Source organism: Calonectris borealis, chromosome 2, assembly GCF_964195595.1.
Source record: "Calonectris borealis chromosome 2, bCalBor7.hap1.2, whole genome shotgun sequence".
NCBI lineage: Eukaryota > Metazoa > Chordata > Aves > Procellariiformes > Procellariidae > Calonectris > Calonectris borealis.
Window position 1 is genome coordinate 49,594,796 of NC_134313.1, and position 10,546 is coordinate 49,605,341.

Below are 10,546 nucleotides of genomic sequence, written 5' to 3' on the forward strand. Positions count from 1 at the left end.
CACACTGTTAATGAGATGTTAGTAAAAATACATATTTACAACTATTTGCCAATTTTTTAATGCTGATATGATAGAGTAAAAAGCTAATTTAATTTCCTTTGAAAAATCCTTAGCGCTGATTTCCCTTTGAAGTTACCTATGTGTTTACAGGAGGAATGAATAGAATCATCTCTTCTTCACAGAGCTCAGTAGCCACAGAGAGACAGAAGCTGTTCTGCAAATTATTTTGCCATAACTTAGACATCTGTTCTTATGTTGCTTATAACTTTTCACGTGGGTCAGCTACATGTCCTGCTACATCCTATAAGACCCTCAGTCATCATAAAAAATTTCGGGCTTTTTTTTACTTGTTTAATCGATCAAAGCAGGAATAATTTAAATATTATGAAGGTTCTTCGGTTCCCTTGTATGGAAAACTTCTATTATTCATATTTTACAGAAGTAATTTGCCCGATGTTACAAAATAAATGTCAAACAGTATCAATTTGTTTCTAACAGAGCTAGTAGCCGTGTCACTGACCACTGAAGTTGAATTTCTTTTTGCCTTCCCTCCACTTTAATCTGGCAGCTGCTAAACACGCCTCCTCCCACAACCAAGCCGCAGTTCTGCCCCTACAATCACTTTGCACGGGAGGATCCATGGAGCATTAGATCTTTGTTGTCCCTCTGGAGACAGCAGCAGTTCAGAGTTCACCGACACCGCAGAACCAAGAGGAAGTTCATATTTGCTTTCCAAACCATATAAGCAGCGGAGCCTTTCTTCGGTGCCTGGTGAGGAAAGGGGCTTTCCCAGGTGTGAGGCTTGCACCAGGTTGCTCTTTTCTCAAAGTACAAACATCTGTCTTGATAAGCTTTTAACAGCAAATGAATTATCTTCTAAAACAACCTAACTTTTCTCAGGAGAGTGTTTGCTTTCAGGGATAATAGCTGTCAGCACAAGTAGTCTAGCGAGTTACGATCCTGCCGAGTGGCCTCGGTGTAAGGGACAGTGGCTGGCCCTTGGTGACACCCCCGAAACCTTGCCTTGCCCCCCCCAGCTCTGCCCGCCACTCCCTCCTCATGCTGAGTAATGCTTTACAGCAGTGCCAGGCAACTGCTGGCTTCCCTGGGGTGGAGGACAAGGACATGCTTTAGATCAGACCAGCAGAGTCCACCTCTGCTTCTCACAAAAGCAAAGGTAACCTTACTGCAGCTGTGTTTTTTGTTTTTTGTTTTTTTTTCTAGAAAAGTACAGCTGCTTCTTTTAGACAAGCGATTCAATCAAATGAGACAAGTGCAGTATTTAGCAAATGGTGTTAAGGTGGAGAATCCAGTGTATATTCTTAGTAATGAAATGTTGAAATTCATTTATGATTCATATGAAGTTGTTATGCAAATATTTCACATTGTTTGAAATTATGTCATTAATCTTTTCTGCATTGTTTAAAGATTCTCTACTGCACCGTGGCCCCACCTGCCACTTGGTTTTTGGGAAAAGATCCCAGTAAAAAGCAGTATATCAAGGCTGTGCATGAATATATTAAAATTACATTTGGTTATTCAAAATATATAATGGATAATGCATATTCTGTGAAAAAATATGCACGTCAGAGAGAGGGTTCCTAACCCCCAGACAGCTCTTGGGACCAGAGTGGTTGCACTAGGTAGTTACCAGCTTCAAAGTGCTTGCAGGACCAGGGCCCTTGGGGGGAAAAATGAACAGACTGAGGAGAAAAGTACATTAGCGACAGGGTTTGATACTTTAAGTAAACAGTTGGCACTCTCAGAACAGAGTCATTGTTCCTCCCGTGTGCGTTGACTGTGGTTTTGATTCTCCATGCCTCCTGTCACACTCCTTAAACAAGTTCAAGCTGTTTAGTCCCTTATAACCACCAGGAATAATCCCCCCTTTCTTTTACTTTACCACCTCTCTGTCACTCAGCTGCTTTCTCCTTATCTTTCTCTCGTCAGCTCTTTCCCCTATACCCGCTCTCCTGTTTGCTGCCTGCCTGGTTTTTCTTTTCCGGTGCGGCCGGGTTGTTTAACTTGCCAGGTGCCAGCTGCAGCTGTAGGAACGAGTACGCCTGCCGAGCCGCGAGCTGTGGGATTGGCGGAGCTGTAAAAAAGCCAGACCAGATCCTTGTCTTGAACACAGGCGTTTTGTTACTGTCTGACAGCATGAAATACCGTCTTTTATGTGTGCGAAACAAGGAGTGGCAGAGCAGCTCTTTTGTTGTTTTCCTCTGCGTAGCAACTGAGGCCGCTCTGAAGTTGTCTGTAGACTCTTTTTTCAGGGTAGTTTGACTCTCTTTCTGGGAAAACTTACATGACAGAGAGCGTTTAGGTAGATACAAACAAACGATTGCTCTGCTGTGCAGCTGGTAGAATAGAATAGAACAGAACAGAACAGAACAGAACAGAACAGAACAGACCAGACTAATTCAGTTGGAAGGGACCTACAACGATCATCTAGTCCAACTGCCTGACTACTCTAGGGCTGACCAAAAGTTAAAGCATGTTATGAAGGGCATTGCCCAAATGCCTCTTAAACACTGACAGGCTTGGGGAATTGACCACCTCCCTAGGAAGCCTGGTCCAGTGTTTGACCACCCGCTCGGTAAAGAAATGCTTCCTGATGTCACGTCTGAACCTCCCCTGATGCAGCTTTGAGCCATTCCCACGTGTCCTGTCACTGGATCCCAGGGAGAAGAGCTCAGCACCTCCCTCTCCACTTCCCCTCCTCAGGAAACTGTAGAGAGCAGTGAGGTCGCCCCTCAGCCTCCTTTTCTCCAAACTAGACAACCCCAAAGTCCTCAGCCGCTCCTCGTAGGACATGCCTTCCAGCCCTTTCACCAGCTTTGTTGCCCTCCTCCTCTGGACGCATTCAAGGACCTTCACATCCTTCTTAAACTGTGGGGCCCAGGACTGCGCACAGCGCTCAAGGTGAGGCCGCACCAACGCTGAATACAGCGGGATAATCACCTCTTTTGACCGCTGGTTATGCTTTAATGCACCCCAGGATGCGGTTTGCCCTCCTGGCTGCCAGGGCACACTGCTGACTCTTATTGAGCCTGCTGTAGACCAGCACGCCCAGATCCCTTTCTGCAGGGCTGCTCTCCAGCCGCTCCTCTCCCAATTTATACTTGTGTTTGGCATAAGTAGAAATATTAGCCTTTTATTGGTTCATGAATCTTCATCAACGCTAGACAACTGAACTGTATTGAACAGGAAGATTATTTGAAAAGTTGCGGCTTGGGCTATGGAAGCAATGTCTGCTGTTCTTACTGTAATTTGTCAAGTCCAGTATCAGCTGCAATGGTGCAATACAGGGTAAGTTTTCAGGGACTGTAGATACAGGAAAGTGGCATTCCCTGTCTCAGGAGAAAGGGTGTATTATTCTGTGATGTTTTTCTGTCACAATTGAGTTACATGAGCTAATATACTTGAAATTATTGTGTATGCCTCTACAGTAAGGGAGCAGGTAACCTTAGAAGGGGTTGGCTTAGCAAAAAAAGAGGTCTCCATTTTTAAAGTGAAGAACAACACAGGCACAAAACCAGATATCAACTGATCTGAAGTTTAGGCTGGAAATTAGAAGAACAGTGAACCCTCAGATTGGTGGGGTTTGGGGTGACTTTCAGCTGGAAATGCAGGGACAGGAGCTCAACTGTTTTTTTTGGCTGATTTCAGTCAGCTCATAAAAGAGATTCTATAATGTGGATGCCAGTTATCAATGGACTGGATGTGATAACAGAGGAAGTTCCTTCAAATTTTCACAGAATCATAGAATCATAGAATGGTTTGGGTCGGAAGGGACCTTTAAAGGTCATCTAGTCCAACCCCGCTGCAGTGAGCAGGGACGTCTTCAACTAGATCAGGTTGCTCAGAGCCCCATCCAGCCTGACCTTGAATGTTTCCAGGGATGGGGCATCTACCACCTCTCTGGGCAACCTGTTCCAGTGTTTCACCACCCTCATTGTAAAAAATTTCTTCCTTATATCTAGTCTAAATCTGTCCTCTTTTAGTTTAAAACCGTTCCCCCTTGTCCTATTACAACAGGCCCTGCTAAAAAGGCCTTTACTTCATAAAAGGCTATTTGAAAGTTACATTGGTGTGCAACATATACATCTGAATGCTAACTAAAACCTCACCCTTGGTTGTTTCACCACAGAGTACCTTGTTGAAAAACATGTTTACAAGTGTTGGCTAGCTTGTTGGAGAGTGCATGTTTGTCATATCAATAAGCGTTGGAGCTGGCTGATGTGTTAGGATATGTTTTCACTAAATTAACTCGTTCTTAGTTGAGAGTCACCACAATACCATCCATGTGTGAAAACCTCTCATTAAATTACGTTAATGATGGTATAGCGGAGAGGATGCTCTGACATCTGGCTTTGCTTTTAATTGTCCTGGTAATTTATCTGCATGCAGTGAGGTTACAGACTAACCCATTTGGAGCTGATACTTTTCTAATGTCTCCTCTGAATCATTACATGAGTCCACAAGTGAACTCACAGCCCCGCAGGAAGAAAAAGTCCTAAAATAACTCAGCTCATGCCAGCTGCAAAGAGCCATCTAAGACCACCTGAAAAGCCTTGGAGCAAAAATAACTGCTCTCACCTTATGCATGGACATTACCTCACGTATATCTATGGTGATGTTCATCATAAAAGAGTAAAATATTTATGAGAGAGAAATCTATTAAAGTGATACAAAATACTCAAAGCTGAAAAAATGTGTGGAATCGAAATTTGTTCTATCATTATTTGTAAGATTTCCTAAAGGACTGTTGTTGCAGAACTTTGTGCATTGGCTTTTATATTAATCATTCTTGTGAAGTTAGCTGGGTTGTTCTTTTTACTGAGGTACTTGGCATAGCTAAAATATCAAAAGAAGTGTTTGATTTTGGAATACAGTGCCATTAGTTATGTTTACACTAAAAAATTACTGGTGTTCCCTAAAAGTTTTACGCAGGATAAATGAGAATGCATATTGGGCCAAGCAAATATTACAAGCAGTTAATAATAATAATAAATATATAATAATATATTAATAAAAATAATTCCAAGTTAACTGGAAGAGCAAAAAACCTCAAGACACAGTCTATATACATATTCTTAAATTTTCTAAGTCTTTGATTTATAAAGTGAGAAGGGCACCCAGGACATGTCGCATGATTCAAGCTAATAAAGATAAACTGGTCGATCTGAAGATAAAAGGAAATCTTGGTTTCCATGTCCTCACAGAGTGCAAGAAAATTCAGTAAGGCAGGATGAATCACAAACCCAGGGAGGTGGACTAGATAATCTTTGTGATATATTACGCTGAAATGAACACATACGAAGTACTGTAAAGTGCTGCAATTCTGTCACACATTGGACTTGTTTTTATTCCCCAGGGGGCTCATGCAACTATTAAAAATGCAGCCATTCTACGTAGGCTTTTCTTAGAGAAATGAAAGGTTAAGGATGATGCCAAAGTAGTTTTCACACACCCTAATAATATTTTCTTTTTGAAGTATAAAATTATATCGATAAGAACAATTACAGAGTTACTCTGTGTATCACAAATGGTGATAGAACAAAATAAGAGCTGACTCTGGTGAGACTTCTGTCAGAGCGGGCCGTGGACATGCATGTTTCTGTGTGGGATGGTTACAGGATGTGTATCCCACCACCTCGAGACCACTGATACTCTGTTAAATCAAAATATGTTCTGATGTTGACGGCAAAAGGCAAAAAATCCCGAATGACGCAAGGCCTGCATTCACTTTTTTCCTAATGGTTACGCAGCTATGGATGTGAGAAAGTTCAAACCATATTGGTTATCATCAGTGTTAAGACTGACAACTGGAAAGTTAAGACTTGCCTATTTCAGATGCTTTCAGATGATTCCTCTATAAAAAGTGCAAATGCCAGACAATCTCCTAGAGCTGAGACTAGGCAAGTTTTCAAAGGTGATAAAGCAAGCAATTTGCAATCACTGTCAATACTCCTGCTGAATTTTTGGATTAGACTCTGAACTTGGGCATAATAAAACTGAAAGCACCCCCTGCATGTCAGTGGAGCGTAACTGATAAGACTTGCAAGAAAAATGGGTGTATTTCTTTTCATTCTGTCTCTGACAATGGCAATGGGAGGTGCCATTTAGAAAGCCTGTGTAAGCCTGGCCATTGTTTGCAGTCCATCCCCTAGTACTCACCCAGATGAGGCTATTTAGTTTGTATTTATAGACCTGTTGTTACACATGAATTTCTCTCATCCCTTTCTAAGCCTGTTGATGGTGCACCTACAGCCTACCATTTTTATTCAGTAACATATTAACTAAGGAAATCAAGGACATGAAAGACAGGCTTGCATACCCAGAAACAACACAAGAGAAACGTTACTTTCCTGCTATTATTAATAAATTTTGCATGTCCAATAGCTGTTATTTTGCTATTTATGTACGAATAATTGATCTAGAGTGGATTTTACAATCAAATGGCATTCATTTTAATAGACATTCAGCATCAGAGACTCGAGAAGTGTCCTCTGTATGCATGCTACGGGCACGTTGCTGGCAACGTATTTATATGAATTACCAAAACACCTTAACACCTGAGCATCTCACAAACATTGATAAATTTATAATCATATTCCTAAGGGGAAGAGATTAAGTTGCCCTTCCCCTTTTCAATTTATTGAAAATTCAGAAAAATTAAACAACTTACCGAGGTCCGATAAGGAGTCCTGGGGAGATCTTTGTCTCTTGAGTCCCGGTCCAGCGTCACAAGCTGATTCACCTCCCTGACAACCTGAGCCTGCATTGACTGGCACATGGACAGACCCTCGCCCAGATCTTTGGTACTGCAGCACTGTAAGATCAAAGCCTGCAGGTACAAAATTACTATTTATTTTACCTAGATTTTGACTGGCTTGAATCAAATCTTTAATGAATGAGTTAGAAAAAAGCCTGGAAGTAAAATATCTATTTTATTTTATTTTTTAGAGCTTTCCTAAAAAATAGGAAAAATAAAAGGGCTAAACAGCTAGCTAGCTAAATTTGCAGGTAGGCCCAACAGTGTATGATGAATATCAAAGGCCAGGGTATGTGGTGGATGTCAGTTCAGCAGCTTTTGTTTCCTAAATTGGCTTTTCATGACTGTTCCATTTCATACCTTATTGTGCTGTATCCTGAATTACAAGATGCTCTTTAACTACTGGTCGCAACAGGAAAATATAATGATTTGTCATTATACAACAGTGCTCCAAAACTGTCACCAATTGTCATTGTTCTCCTTTTTGTAAAATTTCAGTGCACTTGGAATATGAAAGAACTTTATGTCTATTGACCCATTTTTGACTTGTGCATGCACTCCCATAGATTTCAACAAAAGTTGCTTGGGCATAACAAATGGTTTTGTTTAACAGAATTTTGCTTTATTTCCACTTAAGTAGGTTCTAAATATGTAGAAGATAAATGATAAATTATTTTTGTTGCACTGGAATTAGCAGTGTCATCAGACTGATAGCATATAATTGCTATAAATTGGAAGATGGACAATGATTTTTTCTAACTTAACTTCCTGAAAAGATATTTAAATCACTATCTGAGGTATGTGTAGTGCCAAAAATCATGCTGTATGAAATACTGAGAAAAAAGATGTTGAAATGTTAAGGCATAATAGAATGATACATTAGACTTAGAAGTAAATATATGATTCTCTTTTTAAAAGCAGTATTTTACTTCATTCAAATAAACCCTTTCGAAAAATCTCTGTACACAATATCATTGTTATCAATCATGAATACTGGCCTGGAACATTAGAAAGAAATTTGATTCAGAAATGTCAAAATGTACTGTTTTTACTTTTAGAACCAAAGTGTTTTTGCTTAGCTCAGCTGAGCTTGACCTCTGTGCACTGAATGTACCTGCAATGCCTGTGCTGCCCCAAATACTGTGATTCAAGTGTCTTTGGCTCTTTCTTCTCTGTGGCTTATACTCCAGCGTTAACCTATAGCTCCTCTGAAGCACCGTTTCAGAGTTGCAGGGCAGAAGGGTATCACAGAAAAGGCCGTCTGAAGAGAGAACAACGCAGAGAATGACGGCTTGAGAAAATTGTACTAGAATTCTTGTAAGACCTGACACAAGTTTCTGCTTGACAACCTAAACCAGTATCATAATCAATTTGACACATGAAATAGTTTCACCTTGGGATGCCCTGACTTTCTAAATCAAACCTTTTGTTTCAATTGTTTTTTTTTTCTGAAAGAAAATTAAAATTAGAATTTTCCTGCACAAACCAGCAGTTTTAAGGAAACTACATTTCCCACTGATAAATGGAAAAAAAAAAATCCTGAGCCACTCTACTTGAAACATTATGTTCCAAATGATCATTTATTGTATTTTTTCAGTGCCATTCAGAAATTATTACAAACAGATCTCTAATATTTTTATTTATGAAAAAACAATAACACTGTAATATTAATTCTATTTTAAATAGAAGGAAAATGGTGCATTTGGTTACTCAATAGTGAGGAGCATTTGAATTACGCAGTTATGTTAATTCAAGCAAAAGGTAGACTTCTTTTAATTTTTGCTTAAATTGTGTGGTCTTTTCATATTACAAGTAGTAGGTGCTGCTCACAACAGTTTAAATATCTTATTTATTACCACAAAATCAGGACTGAGTAAAAAGAATCGAAACCTGTAGTTCAAACTCAGACAGCGTTCCCAAGACAGAAATCTAATGAGACCCTCAGCTTGTGGCTCTATTTTCTTCCATGGCAGTATACTTTTCATGCTGCCAAGATCTCAATGAGCCTGTGTAAAATTGTAGGATCTTGCTCTACAAAACCCAAATAAAAAAAGAAAGCCATAGACTCAGTGTTGCACGCTGCTGTCACTTTAATAAGAGTTTTTTGCTTGAATGGTTTAGAGCAGGATTAATGTCACTACTCAAAGTTGTCTTTCTTTTCTGAAAACCATTCATTCTTCGTTATTAAAGAATGTGATTAAAGACAGCAAGTGGGCTTCTAAATTACAACTGAAGTAAAAGAAACAAAACTAATGTCTGTTAGTCAGGATTAAACTATGTACTATTTTTTAAGAATAAAGCTAGAAAAAGGATTTGCACAGAATTTTTAATGAACTGAGTATTTGTTCACATCTTCAGATACATTTTTCTTCCACAATTTGCAGTAACCTAAAAATGGCCACATCTCACTAAGGAAACAATTTTAAGAAAGTTTGTAAAAATTATACAACAATCGAAATTAATATTCAGAAATGCACTGGAAATGCACTGAGGGATAATGCTGTGATTGCTGTTTGATGTGAGACACAGATATTAAAAAATGCTGGAAATCTTTCAAGAAATTGAGTTAAGTAGTATGCTATTTATCTTTAAAATGTTGGTAAAAGATAGTACTAGTAGAAGACAACCACTACATAACCAAAAGCTGTACTTTGAAAAAACATTTTTTCTCTACTAATTCTTCCCCTTTCTATTTCTAGACATGCAAGAGACCATAGTTAGTTCAGACACTCATACTTCACACAGCATTCCTGTTCAAGAGGGTCACAAAGAATTCAGCATGTGCTTCTGAAGACTAGATATTACTCTGAAGCACAATTAGGAAAAATATTTCTGATTTGCATACGATGATTATGGAAATATTTACACAAGACTTCATTTTTTTTACATTAAAAAATATCTCTAATGGGCTTTGGCTATATTGCATAGGCTTTCTAAATGTCCAGAGAGTCATACATATTTCAAATATTTGCTTTTTTATGTAAAGAGGTGGTTAGCAAAATGAAAGGGAGCTTGTCAGCATTTTAGTGAATTTCAGCACAAATTCTCCAGATATAAAAGGATACAGCTTTATATATTAGTACCTATTTTCCGTCTTTAAAGAATGGTTCCAGAAACCATACTTAGAGTTGGTACATAATGTATAGGAGAGACTAATCCCGCTGAAGTCAATGCAATTTTAGTGATACTTAAGATAATCAAGGCTACAAGATGAAGTGAAAATAGCAATACTTCAGATATTATGGGGAGAGCATCTAGCACGCTCAGTTCCTTCAGAAAAAAACTTGAAGCCATGGAAGGGACCCTTTCTCGAGGTAGCCTTGGATTTGGTCATGACTCTTGCGGATTACTGGTGTCTGGTGTTAATGGCTGTGGCATTGACTCAGAGGGCACTGCAGGTTGTCTTTGACAGCAGATCTAGTCGCATTTCTGAAAGCGTCTTTTAAAAGCCTTTTCCTGAGATTGGACTCAGAAACTTGTGATCTTGAAAACTTGTTCTTCTGAGATGAGTTAATCTGGATACACGACTGAAAGTTTCTTCTCCATCTTATAGACTGGGAGGTTCACAGACAACTCTTAAACTTTTCACTAACCTATCCATCAAAGCTGAAGAAGCAAAATTTGAGGGAAAACTACTGATTTGGTGGTCTAGCAAAAAAAGCTAGTCCCTCTGTATAACTCTATTGTATTTACACTGAAGCGATGTTGCATACACTATGGTTACTGTACATATGATACAGAAGTAAAGTGAGATAGATAGTATATGTC